This window comes from Ranitomeya imitator, chromosome 4, assembly GCF_032444005.1.
Source record: "Ranitomeya imitator isolate aRanImi1 chromosome 4, aRanImi1.pri, whole genome shotgun sequence".
Classification (NCBI taxonomy): Eukaryota; Metazoa; Chordata; class Amphibia; order Anura; family Dendrobatidae; genus Ranitomeya; species Ranitomeya imitator.
The window spans coordinates 524,061,144-524,085,024 of record NC_091285.1 but is presented as its reverse complement, the minus strand read 5'-3'; the positions used below and the strand labels follow the sequence as shown (position 1 = coordinate 524,085,024).

At 48.8% G+C, this 23,881-nt stretch overlaps 1 protein-coding gene across 1 annotated transcript in view; it reads left to right on the top strand.

The window, feature by feature from the left end:
• The window catches only part of STRC (stereocilin), a 176,421-nt gene that overhangs the window by 31,156 nt on the left and 121,384 nt on the right, over positions 1 to 23,881 (top strand). The gene's annotated exons all lie outside the window — the stretch shown is intronic.

Sequence of the window (23,881 nt, the reverse complement as noted above, 5' to 3'; positions counted from 1 at the left end):
TGTCTTGTATACAGGTTTTGTATTTTTCTTAAATGGGATCCCCTCTGGGACTACAGTGTCATGTATGGACTTTGATGATTATATTTCATATGTTATGGACTTCGGAAATAATCCACGAAAGCATTAACATAAAGAAGTTAGAAGTTATGCATGGATCGCTAGTATACATTATGGACTTGAATATATTATGGAGGCGTCAGCGAAATTGCACACAAGCCATTTGGATTTCCGGACACTGTTTTGGATTTTAAGATCTGTTTTTGTATTTTATATATGGCTTTTCCTAGTACTGGTAATACTTAGGGCACACTTCACACTGTGGTGCGCGTGCGCGCGCCTGTCACGGGCCCCCGCCTCTTGCGGTCCGGCGCAGTCCTGGTGTGGCACGCGACTGAGACACTGTGTACTCACTCGCGGCTGCACTTCGGGCAGGTCCGGGCGGCGGGGGTGCGGGTGTTTCCATAGTGACGGCGGGCGCATGCGCCGTCATCAGGCAGTGCTGAATTAGCCCAGGTCATGTGACGCGCACATGACCGGTATCCTAGGATACTTAAGGTCCTCAAAGGAAGATTGTACCACACTTCCCCTTGAGAAAGCAGGGCTAAGAAGCGGCGAAACGCGCGTCGGGGACGTTCGGGCAGCGTGGCCACTGGTGAGGTTACATCCATACCTTCCTCCTTCTCCTACTTACACTCATTCCCCCGCTCTGGCTGTTACAATACGGTCTATGGAGACAGATCCCTGATTGAGGGGACTAGGTTCTTGGCAATGGAGCATGGACTAATTTATCAGAGGGGGTGATTCTGGTATTTTGATCTACTCTGGGAGTCGTTAGGCGGGTTGGTGCTCCTGCACCTGTTGCTATATATTATGTGTTATACTATTTCATGGATATGTGGCTCGCTGTACATGTTTTTAGGCATCTACACATCATCTTCTTTCATGTTTGTTCGTTAGTATATATATATTTTTTGTATTAGTGTTTTGGTATATGTAATTAAAGATTTTTTGTATAATTTTTAAACAAACTCCATGTTTTCTCCTTTTTTACGTAAATACCCAGATAGATTAGCGAAATTAGGATTATTTAGTCTAGAAAAAAGACGACTGAGGGGCGATCTAATAACCATGTATAAGTATATAAGGGGACAATACAAATATCTCGCTGAGGATCTGTTTATACCAAGGAAGGTGACGGGCACAAGGGGGCATTCTTTGCGTCTGGAGGAGAGAAGGTTTTTCCACCAACATAGAAGAGGATTCTTTACTAGGGTTGAGCGAAACGGGTCGAACATTTTCAAAAGTCGCCGACTTTTGGCTAAGTCGGGGTTTCATGAAACCCGATCCGACCCCTGTGCGGGGTCGGCCATGCGGTACGCGACTTTCGCGCCAAAGTCGCGTTTCAATGACGCGAAAAGCGCCATTTCTCAGCCAATGAAGGTAAACGCAGAGTGTGGGCAGCGTGATGACATAGGTCCTGGTCCCCACCATCTTAGAGAAGGGCATTGCAGTGATTGGCTTGCTGTCTGCGACGTCACAGGGGCTATAAAGAGGCGTTCCCGCCGACCGCCATCTTACTGCTGCTGATCTGAGCTTAGGGAGAGGTTGCTGCCGCTTTGTCAGAAGCAGGGATAGCGTTAGGCAGGGTCCATTAACCACAAAACCGCTTGTGCTGCAGCGATTTGCACTGTCCAACACCACCCTCGGTGTGCAGGGACAGTGGAAGTTTTTTTTTTTTTTTTTTCCCCTCAGCGCTGTAGCTCATTGGGCTGCCCTAGAAGGCTCCCTGATAGCTGCATTGCTGTGTGTACGCCGCTGTGCAAACCAACTGCTTTTTTCAAAGCACAAATCCTCTTGTTCCTTCCTTTCTGCACAGCTATCTTTTTTGTTTGTCCACACTTTTTATTTCATTTGTGCATCAGTCCACTCCTTATTGCTGCCTGCCATACCTGGCTGAGATTACTGCAGGCAGGGAGATAGTAGCTGCCTGCCATACCTGGCTGAGATTACTGCAGGCAGGGAGATAGTAATTGTAGGACATTCCCTGTGTTTTTTTTTTTTTTTTTTTTGGTGGGAGATTAAGATTGGCAATTTGGCATTTCTGCTAGAGTGCCATCCCTGTGTGTGCCATCTCTCTCACATAGTGGGCCATAGAAAGCCTTTTCATTTTTCTGTATTTTTTTTTGTGGGGTGTATAAATTCTCCCTGATAAAAAATACAGTGGGAGATTAATATTGGCCTTTGGGCTTGTGTGCCAGTCCTGAGTGTGCCATCTCTCTCACAAATAGTGGGCCATAGAAAGCCTATTTTATTTTTTTTGGGGTTTTATAAATTCTCCCTGAAAAAAAGGGAGATTAATATTGGCCTCTGGGCTTGTGTGCCAGTCCTGAGCGTGCCATCTGTGCCAGCCCTGAGCGTGCCATCTCTCTCACAAATAGTGGGCCATAGAAAGCCTATTTAATTTTTTTTTTGGTTTTATAAATTCTCCCTGAAAAAAAGGGAGATTAATATTGGCCTCTGGGCTTGTGTGCCAGTTGTGAGCGTGCCATCTGTGCCAGTCCTGAGCGTGCCATCTCTCTCACAAATAGTGGGCCATAGAAAGCCTATTTAATTTTTTTTTTTTGTTTTATAAATTTTCCCTGAAAAAAGGGAGATTAATATTGGCCTCTGGGCTTGTGTGCCAGTTGTGAGCGTGCCATCTGTGCCAGTCCTGAGCGTGCCATCTCTCTCACAAATAGTGGGCCATAGAAAGCCTATTTAATTTTTTTTTTTTGTTTTATAAATTTTCCCTGAAAAAAGGGAGATTAATATTGGCCTCTGGGCTTGTGTGCCAGTTGTGAGCGTGCCATCTGTGCCAGTCCTGAGCGTGCCATCTCTCTCACAAATAGTGGGCCATAGAAAGCCTATTTAATTTTTTTTTTGGTTTTATAAATTTTCCCTGAAAAAAGGGAGATTAATATTGGCCTCTGGGCTTGTGTGCCAGTTGTGAGCGTGCCATCTGTGCCAGTCCTGAGCGTGCCATCTCTCTCACAAATAGTGGGCCATAGAAAGCCTATTTAAATATTTTTTTGGTTTTATAAATTCTCCCAGAAAAAAAGGGAGATTAATATTGGCCTCTGGGCTTCTGTGCCAGTCCTGAGCGTGTCATCTGTGCCAGTCCTGAGCGTCCCATCTCTCTCACAAATAGTGGGCCATAGAAAGCCTATTTTTTTTTTTTGGGGGGTTTTAGAAATTCTCCCTGGAAAAAAAAAGGGAGATTAATATTGCCCTTTGGGCTTGTGTGCCAGTACTAAGCGTTCCATCTCTCTCTCTCTCTCTTAGTCAGTGGGCCATAGAACGCCTATTTTTGGTTTTATTTGTTTTCTAAATTCTCCCTGAAAAAATCATTTTATTTTATTTGGTTTCTAAATTCTTCCTGACAAAATCATATTTTTTTTATTATTTTTTTTTCTAAAGTCTCCCTGAAAAAAAAAAAAAAAACAGTGGGAGATTAATATTGGCCTTTCTGCTTGTGTGCCAGTCTTGACTCCTGGGTGCGTCATCTCTCAGTCAGTGGGCCATAGAACGCCTATTTTTGGTTTTATTTGTTTTATAAATTCTCCCTGAAAAAATCATTTTATTTTATTTGGTTTCTAAATTCTTCCTGATAAAATCATATTTTTTTTATTATTTTTTTTTCTAAAGTCTCCCTGAAAAAAAAAAAAAAAAAAAAAAAAAACAGTGGGAGATTAATATTGGCCTTTCTGCTTGTGTGCCAGTCTTGACTCCTGGGTGTGCCATCTCTCTCTCTCTCTCTCTCTCCAATTGTGGTCCATAGAAAGCCTATATTTTTTTTCCTTGATTTGGGTTCCAAAATCTACCAGAGAAAATAACTCCATCAATCATTGGTAGAAAAATATTGGCCTCTGGGCTTGTGTGCCACTCCTGATTCCTGTGTGCGTCATCTCTCAGTCAGTGGGCCATAGAACGCCTATTTTTGGTTTTATTTGTTTTATAAATTCTCCCTGAAAAAATCATTTTATTTTATTTGGTTTCTAAATTCTTCCTGATAAAATCATATTTTTTTTATTATTTTTTTTTCTAAAGTCTCCCTGAAAAAAAAAAAAAAAAAAAAAAAAACAGTGGGAGATTAATATTGGCCTTTCTGCTTGTGTGCCAGTCTTGACTCCTGGGTGCGTCATCTCTCAGTCAGTGGGCCATAGAACGCCTATTTTTGGTTTTATTTGTTTTATAAATTCTCCCTGAAAAAATCATTTTATTTTATTTGGTTTCTAAATTCTTCCTGATAAAATCATATTTTTTTTATTATTTTTTTTTCTAAAGTCTCCCTGACAAAAAAAAAAAAAAAAAAAAAAAACAGTGGGAGATTAATATTGGCCTTTCTGCTTGTGTGCCAGTCTTGACTCCTGGGTGTGCCATCTCTCTCTCTCTCTCTCTCTCCAATTGTGGTCCATAGAAAGCCTATATTTTTTTTCCTTGATTTGGGTTCCAAAATCTACCAGAGAAAATAACTCCATCAATCATTGGTAGAAAAATATTGGCCTCTGGGCTTGTGTGCCACTCCTGATTCCTGTGTGCGTCATCTCTCACTCAGTGGCCCATAGAAAGCATATAGTTTGTTACATTTGTTTTCTAAATTCTCCCTGCAAAAATCAATGTTTTTTTTTTGGGGGGGTTTCTAAAGTGTTCCTGAAAAAAAAAAAATAAAAAAAAAATAATAGTGTGACATTAATATTAACATTTGTGCTTCAGTGACAGTCCTGCGTGTGGGGCATCTCTCTAATTTGCAGCCACCAAAAAAAGAGTGTGTAACATTGGGCCTGATTTTCGCTGTGGTCTCACCAACCTGTAAAGGGGTAGCTAAATCATACTGAAGTTATAGCTCACCGTGTAAGTTGTGTGACTGCAACAAATAACGTTAGTTTGGTTACGTTTTTAAAACAATGAGGAAGTCTAGTGGAAGAGGTCGTGGCCGGGGGCGTTCATTGTCAGCTGGTAATGAGGGTAGTGGTAGTGGTGGAGCATCAGGTGGTCGTGGGGAAAAAAATATTGCACCTAAGTCTGGAGCTGTGGAGCCAGGTTCGTCGTCCGGCTACACAAGGCCTCGAACGCTCCCTTTTCTGGGATTAGGAAAACCGCTTTTAAAGCCGGAGCAGCAAGAGCAAGTTTTGGCTTATCTTGCTGACTCAGCCTCTAGCTCTTTTGCCTCCTCTCGTGAAACTGGTAAAAGTAAAAGCAGCGCGTCGTTAGTGGATGTTCACGGTCAGGGACAAGTCACTTCCTTGTCCTCTTCAGCAAAAACAACAACAGAGAAGAATGCAGCAGGCGACACAACGGGTTACTCCATGGAGCTCTTTACACATACCGTCCCTGGCTTAGAAAGTGAAGCAGTTAACAGTCCATGCCCATTACAAATTGAATCTGACATGGAGTGCACTGACGCACAGCCACAGCCAGACTACTATGCTGGTCCTTTGACTCAGACCACAACATTGCCCTCGCAGGGTGCTGATCAAGAATCAGACCCTGATGAGACTATGTTGCCCCATCACGAACGCTATACCACCGAACGACACGGTGACACAGACGAAGTTGCGCAGGAGGTACAAGAAGAGTTATTAGATGACCCAGTTCTTGACCCCGATTGGCAGCCATTGGGGGAACAGGGTGCAGGCGGCAGCAGTTCTGAAGCAGAGGAGGAGGAGGGGCCGCAGCAGGCATCAACATCGCCACAGGTTCCATCTGCCGGGCCCGTATCTTGCCCAAAACGCGTGGCAAAGCCAAAACCTGGTGGAGGACAGCGTGGCCATCCGGTTAAAGCTCAGTCTGCAATGCCTGAAAAGGTATCCGATGCTAGAAAGAGTGCAGTCTGGCATTTTTTTAAACAACATCCAATTGATCAGCGCAAAGTCATCTGTCAAAAATGTTCTACTTCCTTAAGCAGAGGTCAGAATCTGAAAAGTCTCAATACTAGTTGCATGCATAGACATTTAACCACCATGCATTTGAAAGCTTGGACTAACTACCAAACGTCCCTTAAGGTTGTTGCACCCTCGGCCAATGAAGCTAGTCATCAACGCAACATCCCTTCCGGCAGTGTAGGACCACCATTTAGCGCACCACCTGCTGTATCTGTGCAGGTATCTTTGCCAGGCCAAAGCAGTCAGGGTCAGGGAATCACCAGTTTCGTAGTAGGAAACACTGCATCTAGGGCACCGGCGGCAACAATACCATCTCCCACCGTCTCTCAGTCTGCCATGTCCACCGGCACCCCCGCTAGTTCCACGATCTCCATCTCTCCAGTCCAGCTCACCCTACATGAGACTATGGTTAGAAAAAGGAAGTACTTAGCCTCGCATCCGCGTACACAGGGTTTGAACGCCCACATAGCTAGACTAATCTCGTTAGAGATGATGCCCTACCGGTTAGTTGAAAGCGAAGCTTTCAAAGACCTGATGGACTACGCTGTACCACGCTACGAGCTACCCAGTCGACACTTTTTTTCCAGAAAAGCCATCCCAGCCCTCCACCAGCATGTTAAAGAGCGCATCGTCCATGCACTCAGGCAATCTGTGAGCACAAAGGTGCACCTGACAACAGATGCATGGACCAGTAGGCATGGCCAGGGACGTTACGTGTCCATCACGGCACACTGGGTAAATGTGGTGGATTCAGGGTCCACAGGGGACAGCAAGTTTGGGACAGTTCTGCCTAGCCCACGGTCTAGTAAACAGTTGTCTGTAGCCGTTCGCACCCCCTCCTCCTCCTCCTCCTCCTCGTCCTCCTGCAGAAGCAAGAGCTCGTCCACAGACCGCAGTCGCACAAACACTCCATCCGCACCTGCCACAGTTGCACACCAGGTCTCCCATTATGGGGCAGCTACTGGCATACGTCAGCAGGCTGTATTGGCTATGAAGTGTTTGGGCGACAATAGACACACCGCGGAAGTTCTGTCCGAGTTCTTGCAGCAAGAAACGCAGTCGTGGCTGGGCACTGTAGATCTTGAGGCAGGCAAGGTAGTGAGTGATAACGGAAGGAATTTCATGGCTGCCATCTCCCTTTCCCAACTGAAACACATTCCTTGCCTGGCTCACACCTTAAACCTGGTGGTGCAGTGCTTCCTGAAAAGTTATCCGGGGTTATCCGACCTGCTCCTCAAAGTGCGTGGACTTTGCGCACATATCCGCCGTTCGCCTGTACACTCCAGCCGTATGCAGACCTATCAGCGTTCTTTGAACCTTCCCCAGCATCGCCTAATCATAGACGTTGCAACAAGGTGGAACTCAACACTGCACATGCTTCAGAGACTGTGCGAACAGAGGCGGGCTGTTATGTTTTTGTGGGAGGATACACATACACGGGCAGGCAGTAGGATGGCAGACATGGAGTTGTCAGGTGTGCAGTGGTCGAAGATTCAAGACATGTGTCAAGTCCTTCAGTGTTTTGAGGAATGCACACGGCTGGTTAGTGCAGACAACGCCATAATAAGCATGAGCATCCCCCTAATGCGTCTGCTGATGCAAAGTTTGACACACATAAAGGATCAGGCGTCTGCACCAGAGGAAGAGGAAAGCCTTGATGACAGTCAGCGATTGTCTGGTCAGGGCAGTGTACATGACGAGGTACCGGGCGAAGAGGAGGTGGAGGATGAGGAGGATGATGGGGATGAGTATATTTTTAATGAGGAAGCTTTCCCGGGGGCACGGGAAATTGGTGGCGTGGCAAGGCCGGGTTCTGGTTTTTTGAGGGACACAAGTGACGTAGATTTGCCTGCAACTGCCCCTCAACCAAGCACAACCGCAGATTTGACAACGGGAACTTTGGCCCACATGGCGGATTATGCCTTGCGTATCCTCAAAAGGGACACACGCATTACAAAAATGATGAACGATGACGATTACTGGTTGGCCTGCCTCCTTGATCCTCGCTATAAAGGCAAATTGCAAAATATTATGCCACATGAGAACTTGTAACTAATATTAGCAACAAAACAATCAACTCTTGTTGACCGTTTGCTTCTGGCATTCCCTGCACACAGCGCCCGTGATCGTTCTCACACGAGCTCCAGGGGCCAGCAGACCAGAGGTGTTAGAGGGGCAGAAATCAGAAGTGGCGTTGGCCAGAGGGGTTTTCTGACCAGGTTGTGGAGTGATTTTTCTATGACCGCAGACAGGACAGGTACTGCAGCATCAATTCAAAGTGACAGGAGACAACATTTGTCCAGTATGGTTACAAACTATTTTTCATCCCTTATCGACGTTCTCCCTCAACCGTCATTCCCATTTGATTACTGGGCATCCAAATTAGACACCTGGCCAGAATTGGCAGAATATGCATTGCAGGAGCTTGCTTGCCCGGCAGCTAGTGTCCTATCAGAAAGAGTATTCAGTGCTGCAGGTTCAATACTAACAGAAAAAAGGACTCGTCTGGCTACCCAAAATGTAGATGATCTAACCTTCATTAAAATGAACCACAACTGGATTTCAAAATCTTTTGCCCCACCCTGCCCGGCTGACACCTAGCTTTCCTATGAAAAGGTCTTGCCTGTGGACTATTCTGAATGACTTTTCCAATCTCGTAATTTTCTTCACCTGATTGTCCAGCATACGACATGTTTCCACCTCACGAAATGGCCAAACTCCCCACACGGGGCCGTGCTATCGCCACTTTGCGCTTGGACCCTTGAGAGTGCTGTTTGTCTGAAGAGGTGGGTGTGGCCGCTTTTGGTCGACGGCACTGCCACTGGGTCCCTCATAGTACAATAAAGTGTCTCTGGCGGTGGTGGTGCGCACCCAACGTCAGACACACCGTTGTAATATGAGGGGCCCTGTGCCTGTACCGCCGGCCACAAGCCAGTTCCCCCCCCAGCTCAAACAGTGCTCTACCACTAGCAAAATTATCTCTCACAGCTTCACCAATGTGTAGTCTAGGCGCTGACATCCTTCAATGCCTGGCACTGACAATACCATTGTTTTGACATTTTTGTTATGTTAGGCCTTCGAAGCCTGTCTGCGGTCCCTTCTTTCTACAACTACTACACTGACCAGGCCACTGCTGGCCGTGTTACCCTGGAACCAATTTAAAAGTGCCTATAGTCAGCCCAATTTTGTTATGTTAGGCCTTCGAAGACTGTCTGCCGTCACTCCTTCCACTAGACTTCCACTGACCATACACTGCTGCCCATGTACCCCTGGAACCAATTTAAAGTGCCTACAGCCAGCCCAATTTTGTTATGTTAGGCCTTGGAAGCCTGTCTGCGGTCACTCCTTCCACTAGACTTCCACTGACCAGACCACTGCTGCCCATGTACCCCTGGAACCAATTTAAAAGTGCCTACAGCCAGCCCAAGTTTGTTATGTTAGGCCTTCGAAGCCTGTCTGCGGTCACTCCTTCCACTAGACTTCCACTGACCAGACCACTGCTGCCCGTGTACCCCTGGAACCAATTTAAAAGTGCCTACAGCCAGCCCAAGTTTGTTATGTTAGGCCTTGGAAGCCTGTCTGCGGTCACTCCTTCCACTAGACTTCCACTGACCATACACTGCTGCCCATGTACCCCTGGAACCAATTTAAAAGTGCCTACAGCCAGCCCAAGTTTGTTATGTTAGGCCTTCGAAGCCTGTCTGCGGTCACTCCTTCCACTAGACTTCCACTGACCAGACCACTGCTGCCCGTGTACCCCTGGAACCAATTTAAAAGTGCCTACAGCCAGCCCAAGTTTGTTATGTTAGGCCTTGGAAGCCTGTCTGCGGTCACTCCTTCCACTAGACTTCCACTGACCAGACCACTGCTGCCCGTGTACCCCTGGAACCAATTTAAAAGTGCCTACAGCCAGCCCAAGTTTGTTATGTTAGGCCTTGGAAGCCTGTCTGCGGTCACTCCTTCCACTAGACTTCCACTGACCATACACTGCTGCCCATGTACCCCTGGAACCAATTTAAAAGTGCCTACAGCCAGCCCAAGTTTGTTATGTTAGGCCTTCGAAGCCTGTCTGCGGTCACTCCTTCCACTAGACTTCCACTGACCAGACCACTGCTGCCCGTGTACCCCTGGAACCAATTTAAAAGTGCCTACAGCCAGCCCAAGTTTGTTATGTTAGGCCTTCGAAGCCTGTCTGCGGTCACTCCTTCCACTAGACTTCCACTGACCAGACCACTGCTGCCCGTGTACCCCTGGAACCAATTTAAAAGTGCCTACAGCCAGCCCAAGTTTGTTATGTTAGGCCTTCGAAGCCTGTCTGCGGTCACTCCTTCCACTAGACTTCCACTGACCAGACCACTGCTGCCCGTGTACCCCTGGAACCAATTTAAAAGTGCCTACAGCCAGCCCAAGTTTGTTATGTTAGGCCTTGGAAGCCTGTCTGCGGTCACTCCTTCCACTAGACTTCCACTGACGAGACCACTGCTGCCCGTGTACCCCTGGAACCAATTTAAAAGTGCCTACAGCCAGCCCAAGTTTGTTATGTTAGGCCTTGGAAGCCTGTCTGCGGTCACTCCTTCCACTAGACTTCCACTGACCAGACCACTGCTGCCCATGTACCCCTGGAACCAATTTAAAAGTGCCTACAGCCAGCCCAAGTTTGTTATGTTAGGCCTTCGAAGCCTGTCTGCGGTCACTCCTTCCACTAGACTTCCACTGACCAGACCACTGCTGCCCGTGTACCCCTGGAACCAATTTAAAAGTGCCTACAGCCAGCCCAAGTTTGTTATGTTAGGCCTTGGAAGCCTGTCTGCGGTCACTCCTTCCACTAGACTTCCACTGACCAGACCACTGCTGCCCGTGTACCCCTGGAACCAATTTAAAAGTGCCTACAGCCAGCCCAAGTTTGTTATGTTAGGCCTTGGAAGCCTGTCTGCGGTCACTCCTTCCACTAGACTTCCACTGACCATACACTGCTGCCCATGTACCCCTGGAACCAATTTAAAAGTGCCTACAGCCAGCCCAAGTTTGTTATGTTAGGCCTTCGAAGCCTGTCTGCGGTCACTCCTTCCACTAGACTTCCACTGACCAGACCACTGCTGCCCGTGTACCCCTGGAACCAATTTAAAATTGCCTACAGCCAGCCCAATTTTTTTATTTTAGGCCTTCGATGCCTGTCTGCGGTCCATTCTTTCAACTACTACTACACTGACCAGGGCACTGCTGCCCGTGTACCCCTGGAACCAATTTAAAATTGCCTACAGCCATGTGTGATTATTTTAGGCCTTCGATGCCTGTCTGCGGTCACTCCTTCCACTAGGCCTCCACTGACCACACCACTGCTGCCCGTGTAACCCTGGAACCAATTTAAAATTGCCTACAGCCATGTGTTATTATTTTAGGCCTTCGATGCCTGTCTGCGGTCACTCCTTCCACTAGGCCTCCACTGACCACACCACTGCTGCCCGTGTACCCCTGGAACCAATTTAAAATTGCCTACAGCCAGCCCAATTTTTTTATTTTAGGCCTTCGATGCCTGTCTGCGGTCCATTCTTTCAACTACTACTACACTGACCAGGGCACTGCTGCCCAAGTACCCCTGGAACCAATTTAAAATTGACTACAGCCATGTGTTAATATTTTAGGCCTTCGATGCCTGTCTGTGGTCACTCCTTCCACTAGGCCTCCACTGACCACACCACTGCTGCCCGTGTACCCCTGGAACCAATTTAAAATTGCCTACAGCCATGTGTGATTATTTTAGGCCTTCGATGCCTGTCTGCGGTCACTCCTTCCACTAGGCCTCCACTGACCACACCACTGCTGCCCGTGTACCCCTGGAACCAATTTAAAATTGCCTACAGCCAGCCCAATTTTTTTATTTTAGGCCTTCGATGCCTGTCTGCGGTCCATTCTTTCAACTACTACTACACTGACCAGGGCACTGCTGCCCAAGTACCCCTGGAACCAATTTAAAATTGACTACAGCCATGTGTTAATATTTTAGGCCTTCGATGCCTGTCTGTGGTCACTCCTTCCACTAGGCCTCCACTGACCACACCACTGCTGCCCGTGTACCCCTGGAACCAATTTAAAATTGCCTACAGCCATGTGTGATTATTTTAGGCCTTCGATGCCTGTCTGCGGTCACTCCTTCCACTAGGCCTCCACTGACCACACCACTGCTGCCCGTGTACCCCTGGAACCAATTTAAAATTGCCTACAGCCAGCCCAATTTTTTTATTTTAGGCCTTCGATGCCTGTCTGCGGTCCATTCTTTCAACTACTATTACACTGACCAGGGCACTGCTGCCCGTGTACCCCTGGAACCAATTTAAAATTGCCTACAGCCATGTGTTATTATTTTAGGCCTTCGATGCCTGTCTGCGGTCACTCCTTCCACTAGGCCTCCACTGACCACACCACTGCTGCCCGTGTACCCCTGGAACCAATTTAAAATTGCCTACAGCCATGTGTTATTATTTTAGGCCTTCGATGCCTGTCTGCGGTCACTCCTTCCACTAGGCCTCCACTGACCACACCACTGCTGCCCGTGTACCCCTGGAACCAATTTAAAATTGCCTACAGCCATGTGTGATTATTTTAGGCCTTCGATGCCTGTCTGCGGTCACTCCTTCCACTAGGCCTCCACTGACCACACCACTGCTGCCCGTGTACCCCTGGAACCAATTTAAAATTGCCTACAGCCAGCCCAATTTTTTTATTTTAGGCCTTCGATGCCTGTCTGCGGTCCATTCGTTCAACTACTACTACACTGACCAGGGCACTGCTGCCCAAGTACCCCTGGAACCAATTTAAAATTGACTACAGCCATGTGTTAATATTTTAGGCCTTCGATGCCTGTCTGCGGTCACTCCTTCCACTAGGCCTCCACTGACCACACCACTGCTGCCCGTGTACCCCTGGAACCAATTTAAAATTGCCTACAGCCAGCCCAATTTTTTTATTTTAGGCCTTCGATGCCTGTCTGCGGTCCATTCTTTCAACTACTACTACACTGACCAGGGCACTGCTGCCCGTGTACCCCTGGAACCAATTTAAAATTGCCTACAGCCATGTGTTATTATTTTAGGCCTTCGATGCCTGTCTGTGGTCCCTCCTTCCACTAGGCCTCCACTGACCTGTCTACTGCGGCCCGTGTACCCCTTGAACCAACCTAATAAAATATTTAAAAAATTAATTTGATTATAAAAAATAAGATCGTGTTGAGATCTCAAATGCAGACATTTTAACAATCAAAACAAACACACAACAAATATCTGGAACTGTACTACAAAGGTCCAACAGCTACAATTTCTTTCTCCTGCAAGAAGTTAACTGAAAGTTTTTTGGAGTTGTTAACACAGATATGGCATCCACCGAGTGTTGTCCTGTCGCGTCTCCTTTAAATTATTTCCAATAAGATGTTAAACTATTAATTTAATAAAATCAATAATTAAAAAAATAATTGAGTAAGTCAAAAGCACATTGCAAATAAACATTAATTACAAATCAAGAAGCATGGCGCGTCCGAGGGTGAGTAGATACCGAATAAGAATATAATCACCCTCGGACGCGCAATGCTTATTTACAACAGCCTTCCTTCCTAAGAATCAGCCCTTCCGTGGTGTAGAGAGAGGTTGTGTTACACTCCAAGGTGTTCCCCAGGTTGCCTTTCCTGAGCTTCTATCTTCAGGCTCTCATTAAATTGTGGTTAAATGGAACAACTGCATTTGGCGTACTAGTTGGTTTGGGGCCTACTATCGGTGTCTGCCACTCCTTGCTGTTCTCCTGGTTTCCTGTCCTGAAATTCCATTTTCAGCCTCTCGTTAAGTAGTTGTTAATGTTAGACTGCATTTGGCCTACTAGTTGGGTTGGGGCCTACTATCGGTGTCTGCCACTCCTTGCTGTTCTCCTCCACTGAACAAAGCTGTGCCGCCTGTTTACTACGGTTGCCAATTTTGAACTGCATTTCGACTACTTACTGATTTGGCCCTACTCTCTGTGTCAGCCTCTCATTCCAGTTGTCCTCCACTGCAATGCCCCCTGGTTATTCCTGTGTTACCAATTTTGAACTGCATTTAGCCCACTTTCTTCTTTGGGCCTATATCTGTGTTTCCACTTCATCGTGCCCATTGCCCAGCCAGTGATAGATGAGTCTGCTGGTACATTGACCCATAACGCAACATTCCCCGTGCACGCTACACAACAACATTGTGACCCTGCTGAAAGTCAGGTTGCTCTTCCCGCATACCATACCACCTTACACGGGGACAAAGAGGAAGGTGCAGATGAAAGTGCAGGTTCCTTCATCAGGTGGGGGGAGGAATACTAGTTGGCGACGTCACTGGCACAGGGCCTCTCATAGTACGCAAAAGTGTTGCTGCCGGTGGGAGGCGCCCCCGCCGTGCAAACACACCGCTGTACTTTGAGGGGCCCTGTGCCAGTGCCAATGCCAACGAGTGGGCCCCCCCCCTGCTTGCTCAGGATCACAGCACTTGCAAAGTTGAAATACTTACCTCTCCCTGCTCCACTGCCGTGACGTGGTCCAGATTTACTGGGCCCACTAATTACTTGAACCAGCCCTACCCCCCACAACTTTAGCCAAATGACCCCCAATTTCAAATGCCTTCCAATTATTTTAAGGTAAATTACGCTTGACAAGCTTCATTAAGAAGAATGGATGGTTTTGACATTAAAATGGGCACTCTAGGTGTTTTCCTGGCCCCCACTCACTGCCGACTATGCTGCCCCATTGACTTGCATTGGGTTTCGTGTTTCGGTCGATCCCGACTTTACGTCATAATCGGCCGATTTCACTCGACCCGACTTTGGACATAGTCGGGTTTCGCAAAACCCGGCTCGACTCTAAAAAGGTCAAGGTCGCTCAACTCTATTCTTTACTGTTAGGGCAGTGAGAATCTGGAATTGCTTGCCTGAGGAGGTGGTGATGGCGAACTCAGTCGAGGGGTTCAAGAGAGGCCTGGATGTCTTCCTGGAGCAGAACAATATTGTATCATACAATTATTAGGTTCTGTAGAAGGACGTAGATCTGGGGATTTATTATGATGGAATATAGGCTGAACTGGATGGACAAATGTCTTTTTTCGGCCTTACTAACTATGTTACTATGTTACTATGTTACTATGTCTGGTGCAATCCCCATTAGGAAATGTGCTCCACGATTGTTAATGCCATCCAGTGCACATCTTGCCACATGTATGCAGTCCTTGAGCAGCCGATCGAGGGTGCATACTGCTGTGCGAGATGTGAGCACGTTGTGCATTTGGAAACCCAGATTCTGACTCTAAATGTGCAGCTGGCAACACTGAGATCCATAGACAATATGGAGAGGAGTCTTCTGCTCACGGAGCAGACGCTCAATGGGACAGATGAGGGGGGGGATGGTGGGATGGAGCTGCAGGACAATGAAGTAGCAAGCTGGGTGACAGTTAGGAAGCGGGGTAGAGGGAAGAGTGCCAGGGAGGCTAGTCCTGATCTGGAACACCCCAATAAGTTTGCTAAGTTGGCAGATGAGGGGGGTGCCAGTACAGGGGTAGCACTGCTGCAGCCAGGCATGTCCTCTGAAAGCCGGAGGAGTGACTGCTCCAGTAAGGAGGGAAATAGGAGAGCAGGGCAGGCCAGACAGGTGCTGGTAGTGGGCGACTCAATTATTAGGGGAACAGATAGGGCAATCTGTCACAAAGACAGGGATCGTCGAACGGTGTGCTGCCTACCTGGCGCTCGGGTCCGACACATCGCTGATCGGGTGGACAGATTATTGGGAGGGGCTGGTGAGGACCCAGCGGTCATGGTGCACATTGGCACTAATGACAAAGTTAGAGGTAGGTGGAAGGTCCTTAAAGATGATTTCAGGGAATTAGGCTGCAGGCTGAAAGCAAGGACCTCCAACGTGGTATTTTCCGAAATACTGCCGGTACCACGTGCCACGCCAGAGAGGCAACGGGAGATTAGGGAGGTTAATAAGTGGCTCAAGAATTGGTGTAGGAAAGAGGGGTTTGGGTTCCTGCAGAACTGGGCCGACTTCTCAGTTGGCTACAGGCTCTACGCTAGGGACGGGCTGCACCTCAATGGGGAGGTGCAGCTGTGCTGGGGGAGAGAATGGCTAGAAGGTTGGAGGAGTGTTTAAACTAGGAATTGGGGGGGAGGGTATTCATTTTATAGGAGGGGAAGATAGTGCAGACAGAGACCTGGGCACAAATAAGGAAGTTGGGGGTGGCGGTGGCATGGGGGGTGGGGTCAGAACAGTTAATAATTTAAGAAATAGAAGTACAGAGAGGAACATAAAGTGCATGTATACTAATGCCAGAAGCCTCGCCAACAAAATGGACTAATTAGAACTAATGTTGTTGGAGCATAATTATGACATGGTGGGGATATCTGAAACGGGGCTGGATGAGAGCCATGACTGGGCTGTTAACATGCAGGGCTATAGCCTGTTCAGAAATGACCGTACAGATAAGCGAGGGGGAGGGGTGTGTCTATATGTAAAATCATCCTTAAAACCCATCCTGCGCGATAATATAGGTGAATTTAATGAAAATGTAGAATCCCTGTGGGTGGAGATAAGGGGAGGGGGAAAAAATAATAAATTACTGATAGGGGTTTGTTATAAATCTCCAAAAATAATGGAAGCAATGGAGAATATCCTCATAAAGCAAATAGATGAAGCTGCGACTCAAGGAGAAGTCATTATTATGGGGGACTTCAACTACCCTGAAATAGATTGGGGAACAGAAACCTGCAGTTCCAGCAAAGGTAATCGGTTTTTGACAATTATGAGAGACAATTACCTTTCACAACTGGTTCAGGACCCAACAAGAAGGGGGGCACTGCTAGACCTAATACTAACCAACAGGCCAGACCGCATATCAAATATAAGGGTTGGGGGTCACTTGGGAAATAGCGATCAGAAAATAATAAGTTTTCATGTATCCTTTAAAAAGATGTGTAGTAGAGGGGGTTACAAGGACACTAAACTTCAGGAGGGCAAATTTCCAACGGATGAGAGAGGATCTTGGTGCAATTAACTGGGACGATATCCTGAGACACAAAAATACACAAAGAAAATGGGAGACGTTTATTAGCATCCTGGATAGGACCTGTGCACAGTATATACCGTATGGGAATAAACATACTAGAAATAGGAGGAAACCAATATGGCTAAATAGCGCTGTAAGGGGTGCAATAAGTGACAAAAAGAAAGCATTTAGAGAATTAAAGGAAGTAGGTAGTGAGGAGGCATTAAATAAATACAGAAAATTAAATAAATTCTGTAAAAAGCAAATCAAGGCAGCAAAGATTGAGACAGAGAGACTCATTGCCAGAGAGAGTAAAAATAATCCTAAAATATTCTTTAACTACATAAATAGTAAGAAACTAAAAAATGATAGTGTTGGCCCCCTTAAAAATAGTCTGGGTGAGATGGTGGATGAGGATGAGGAAAAAGCCAATATGCTAAATGACTTTTTTTCATCAGTATTTACACAAGAAAATCCCATGGCAGACAAAATGTCTAGTGATAAAAATTCCCAATTAAATGTCACCTGCTTAACCCAGCAGGAAGTGCGGCGGCGTCTAAAAATCACTAAAATTGACAAATCTCCGGGCGCGGATGGGATACACCCTCGAGTACTGCAGGAATTAAGTACAGTCATTGATAGACCATTATTTTTAATCTTTAAAGACTCCATAATAACAGGGTCTGTGCCACAGGACTGGCGTATAGCAAATGTGGTGCCAATATTCAAAAACGGAACAAAAACTGAACTCGGAAACTATAGGCCAGTAAGCTTAACCTCTACTGTGGGTAAAATCCTGGAGGGCATTCTAAGGGACGCTATACTGGAGTATCTGAAGAGGAATAACCTCATGACCCAGTATCAGCACGGGTTTACTAGGGACCGTTCATGTCAGACTAATTTGATCAGTTTCTATGAAGAGGTAAGTTCCGGATTGGACCAAGGGAACCCAGTGGATGTAGTGTATATGGACTTTTCAAAAGCTTTTGATACGGTGCCACACAAAAGGTTGATACATAAAATGAGAATAATGGGGATAGGGGAAAATATGTGCAAGTGGGTTGAGAGCTGGCTCAGGGATAGGAAACAAAGGGTGGTTATTAATGGAGCACACTCGGACTGGGTAGCGGTTAGCAGTGGGGTACCACAGATGTCAGTATTGGGCCCTCTTCTTTTTAACATATTTATTAATGACCTTGTAGGGGGCATTCAGAGAAGAATTTCAATATTTGCAGATGACACAAAACTCTGCAGGGTAATCAATACAGAGGAGGACAATTTTATATTACAGGATGATTTATGTAAACTAGAAGCTTGGGCTGATAAATGGCAAATGAGCTTTAATGGGGATAAATGTAAGGTCATGCACTTGGGTAGAAGTAATAAGATGTATAATTATGTGCTTAATTCTAAAACTCTGGGCAAAACCGTCAATGAAAAAGACCTGGGTGTATGGGTGGATGACAAACTTAAATTCAGTGGCCAGTGTCAGGCAGCTGCTACAAAGGCAAATAAAATAATGGGATGCATTAAAAGAGGCATAGATGCTCATGAGGAGAATATAATTTTACCTCTATACAAGTCACTAGTTCGACCACACTTAGAATACTGTGCACAATTCTGGTCTCCGGTGTATAAGAAAGACATAGCTGAACTGGAGCGGGTGCAGAGAAGAGCGACCAAGGTTATTAGAGGACTGGGGGGTCTGCAATACCAAGATAGGTTATTACACTTGGGGCTATTCAGTTTGGAAAAACGAAGACTAAGGGGTGATCTTATTTTAATGTATAAATATATGAGGGGACAGTACAAAGACCTTTCTGATGATCTTTTTAATCATAGACCTGAAACAGGGACAAGGGGGCATCCTCTGCGGTTGGAGGAAAAAAGGTTTAAGCATAATGACAGACGCGGATTCTTTACTGTAAGAGCAGTGAGACTATGGAACTCTCTGCCGTATGATGTTGTAATGAGTGATTCATTACTTAAATTTAAGAGGGGACTGGATACCTTTCTGGAAAAGTATAATGTTACAGGGTATATACACTAGATTCCTTGATAGGGCGTTGATCCAGGGAACTAGTCTGATTGCCGTATGTGGAGTCGGGAAGGAATTTTTTTCCCCAATGTGGAGCTTACTCTTTGCCACATGGTTTTTTTTTGCCTTCCTCTGGATCAACATGTTAGGGCATGTTAGGTTAGGCTATGGGTTGAACTAGATGGACATATAGTCTTCCTTCAACCTTAATAACTATGTAACTATGTTTACAATCATTTTCAGGAAGAAACTGAGTATTATCTGACAGAATTGCAGGGGTGTCAATACTTTTGACCATGACTGTACTGAGCCCGAGTGACGGGCGAGACACCACATGTATTGAGCTCGGGTGACGGGCGCGACACCCCATGTACTGAGCCCGGGTGACACTGTAATATGTAAGTAACATCAGACTGTATTGTGGGGACCATTCACTTCTATGGGAGGGTGTTAAAGGGAACCTGTCACCCCCAAAATCGCGGGTGAGGTAAGCCCACCGGCATCAGGGGCTTATCTACAGCATTCTGTTAAGGGCAGAGCAAAGTACAGCAGTGCGCAGGCGCCGGGCCTCTCTGACCTTTCCCGGCACCTGCGCAATGCAGTACTTTACTCTGCCCTCAACAGGGCAGGCAAAGTACGCCTGCGCCGGAGCTGCGACGTGAAGACCAGAAGAGGACGTCATCTGATGAAGATGGGAGGCGCCGGACCCGGACCAACAGCGGGAACGCCCCTGGGTGAGTATAATATAACGTCTTTTTCTCATGTTTTAGGATACATCAGGGGCTTATCTACAGCATTCCAGAATGCTGTAGATAAGCCCCTGATGCCGGTGTGCCTACCTCGCGATTTTGGGGGTGACAGGTTCCCTTTAAGGAGGAGGAGGAGGTGAGCTGTGACATCTCCTATTGTGACTGTTGGATCTGGTTGCCGGGGTCTACCTTCCTGTGGTTGTTACATTGTATCCTCCGCTCACCTTTCGGGGTGTTGCGCTCCTCGTCCACTTGTCTCAGGAGATTCAGTTGAACGCTCGGTCCGGCGCTGAAATCCTGCAATGTAATGGAAATGGCGGCTGAAGCTGCAGCACCAGGAGACACCGGAGAATGGCGGGGACAGAGCGCTCTGTAGCCGTGGACACGTGCAGTATAGCACGCGGCTGCCGGTCATGTGACGCCTGCACTCACTTTCACCAGAGGAGCGGCGCTATAGGTCAGAATATCATAGTAGAAGCCTCGCTGTCTGATCACCGGATATTTCCGCGGGAGGACGGCGCTGATCCGCGCGGGTGGCACCGGCACAAGCGACTGCGGACGCGGGATCTCCCAGTGTGGACGGGACTCCGCGGAGGATGGGGGTCGTCTGCCGTTATCTGCTCCATCTGCGCCCAATAGAGAAGACAAACATGTCCGATAACTCTACAGGACCGCGACAGCTGCAGAACATCGCCCCTCCCTGCAGAACATCATCGCCCCCCTCCCTGCAGAACATCATCGCCCTCCCTCCCTGCAGAACATCATCGCCCCCCCTCCCTCCCATCATCCTCCCTCCCTGCAGAACATCATCGCCCCCCCTTCCTCCCTGCAGAACTTCATCACCCCCCCCCCTGCAGAACTTCATCGCCCCCCCTCCCTCCCTGCAGAACTTCATCGCCCCCCCTCCCTCCCTCCCTGCAGCACTTCATCGCCCCCCTCCCTCCCTGCAGCACTTCATCGCCCCCCCTCCCTCCCTGCAGCACTTCATCGCCCCCCCTCCCTCCCTGCAGCACTTCATCGCCCCCCCTCCCTCCCTGCAGCACTTCATCGCCCCCCCCTCCCTCCCTGCAGCACTTCATCGCCCCCCCTCCCTCCCTGCAGCACTTCATCGCCCCCCCCTCCCTCCCTGCAGCACTTCATCGCCCCCCCCTCCCTCCCTGCAGCACTTCATCGCCCCCCCTCCCTCCCTGCAGCACTTCATCGCCCCCCCTCCCTCCCTGCAGCACTTCATCGCCCCCCCTCCCTCCCTGCAGCACTTCATCGCCCCCCCTCCCTCCCTGCAGCACTTCATCGCCCCCCTCCCTCCCTGCAGCACTTCATCCCCCCCCTCCCTCCCTGCAGCACTTCATCGCCCCCCCCTCCCTCCCTGCAGCACTTCATCGCCCCCCCCTCCCTCCCTGCAGCACTTCATCGCCCCCCCCTCCCTCCCTGCAGCACTTCATCGCCCCCCCCTCCCTGCAGCACTTCATCGCCCCCCCTCCCTCCCTGCAGCACTTCATCGCCCCCCCTCCCTCCCTCCCTGCAGCACTTCAATGCCCCCCCCCTCCCTGCAGCACTTCATCGCCCCCCCTCCCTCCCTGCAGCACTTCATCGCCCCCCCTCCCTCCCTGCAGCACTTCATCGCCCCCCCTCCCTCCCTGCAGCACTTCATCGCCCCCCTCCCTCCCTGCAGCACTTCATCGCCCCCCCTCCCTCCCTGCAGCACTTCATCGCCCCCCCTCCCTCCCTGCAGCACTTCATCGCCCCCCCTCCCTCCCTGCAGCACTTCATCGCCCCCCCTCCCTCCCTGCAGCACTTCATCGCCCCCCCTCCCTCCCTGCAGCACTTCATCGCCCCCCCTCCCTCCCTGCAGCACTTCATCGCCCCCCCTCCCTCCCTGCAGCACTTCATCGCCCCCCTCCCTCCCTGCAGCACTTCATCGCCCCCCCTCCCTCCCTGCAGCACTTCATCGCCCCCCCCCCCCCCTGCAGCACTTCATCGCCCCCCCTCCCTCCCTGCAGCACTTCATCGCCCCCCCTCCCTCCCTGCAGCACTTCATCGCCCCCCCTCCCTCCCTGCAGCACTTCATCGCCCCCCCTCCCTCCCTGCAGCACTTCATCGCCCCCCCTCCCTCCCTGCAGCACTTCATCGCCCCCCCTCCCTCCCTGCAGCACTTCATCGCCCCCCCTCCCTCCCTGCAGCACTTCATCGCCCCCCCTCCCTCCCTGCAGCACTTCATCGCCCCCCCTCCCTCCCTGCAGCACTTCATCGCCCCCCCTCCCTCCCTGCAGCACTTCATCGCCCCCCTCCCTCCCTGCAGCACTTCATCGCCCCCCCTCCCTCCTTGCAGCACTTCATCGCCCCCCCCTCCCTCCCTGCAGCACTTCATCGCCCCCCCTCCCTCCCTGCAGCACTTCATCGCCCCCCCTCCTCCCTGCAGCACTTCATCGCCCCCCATCCGTCCTCATACTCACCTGTCAGCTCTGCCTGTCCCACACACCGCGCGCGCCGCAGCCGCCGACATCCCTCTGGCGCTCTGTCCCGCCGCAGGTGCCTTCTTCCTGAGTGAGCGGTCATGTGATACTGCTCAATAAGGTCATGAATATGCGCATATTCATGACCTTAATGACTGGTACCAACCGTACCATGTGACCGCTCACTCAGGAGGACGCGCTACAGATGGTGAGAACAGGCATCGCTGGAGGCTGGTGCAGGTGAGTATCGTCTTCAAGGAGGGTCACGGTGGGTGGGATGCGGAGGCGGGGGGGCGCGGGGAGGCGAGCGGGGGGGCGGGGTTTTGCGGTCGGTCGCATTTGTGACTAAAAAAAAAAATCCTTGCCCAGGTGCCGCCCCCCCACAATGTCGCCGCCCTAGGCACGTGCCCTCGAGTGCCTAGTGGCAAATACGGCCCTGGTGGTACTGGACTATGCTACGCGATACCCAGAGGCCATTCCACTATGTAATTCCTCCACCAAGTGTATTCCCCGAGAGGTGGTCCATGTCTTCTCGAGAATGGGGTTGCCTAAAGAGATACTGATGGAGCAAAGGGCTCCGTTTATGTCAAAGGTGATGAAAGAGTTGTGCAAAACCCTGTAAATCACACAACTCTGGACCTCAGTCTACCATCCGCAGATGGATGGCTTGGTAGAGAGGTTCAATAAAACCTTTAAGGCCATGTTGAAGAAGGTCATAGAGAAGGATGTCTGGGACTGGGACTATCTACTACGGTACCTTTTTCTCCATCAGAGAAGTCCCGTAGGCATCTACTGGATTCTCCCCTTTTGAACTGTTGTGTGGCTGACACCCCCATGGACTCCTCAAAGAGACGTGGGAGGCAGAGTCTACACTACCTGAATGTGATCGAGCATGTGGACCAGATGCACAAGAGGATTGCCAAGGTGATGCACCTTGTGAGAGAACACCACCTCAAAACACAAGAAGCACAGTCGAGAGTGTACAGTAGGTCAGCGAGGGTGAGACACTTCGACCCTGTGGATCGAGTACTGGTGCTGGTACCTATGGTGGAGAGCAAATTCATGGCCAAGTAGCAGGGCCCCTATGAAGTAGTTGAAAAGGCTGGAGATGTCAACTATAAAGTCCACCAACCAGAGAGAATGAAGCTCTACCAGGTATACCCTGTCAACCTGATTAAGCCATGGCGAGATAGGGAGCCCATGGAAGCTCCATGTTTGGTGGCCAAATCTGAAGTTGACATGGGGGAAGTTATGGTGGCAGAGACGATATCATGTGCCCAAAAGCAACAGTGCCGGGAGATGCCACAGCGGAACAGGGACCTCTCCTCTGAACTGCCAGGTTGTACGAAGGTTATTGAACATGAGGTCCTAACGGAGCCTCATGTCAGGGTCAACTTGAAGCCTTATTGGATTTCTGAAGCCCGCTGAGAAGTGATCTCAAAAGAGGTGAAGCGGATGTTGAGCCTGGGAGTCATCGAGGAATCCAAGAGTGGCTGGTTCTGTCCAATAGTCTTTGTGCCAAAACCAGATGGAGAATGGTGGTTTTGCAATGATCGGAAGCTGAACAAGGTGTCTAAGTTCTGTTTTTTTATTTTGAAATAGGAGAACCTGAGTCTTTGTATATTTAAAAAAACATTTATTAAATAGACAAACAGAAAATAATGATGTAAAAAACAATACA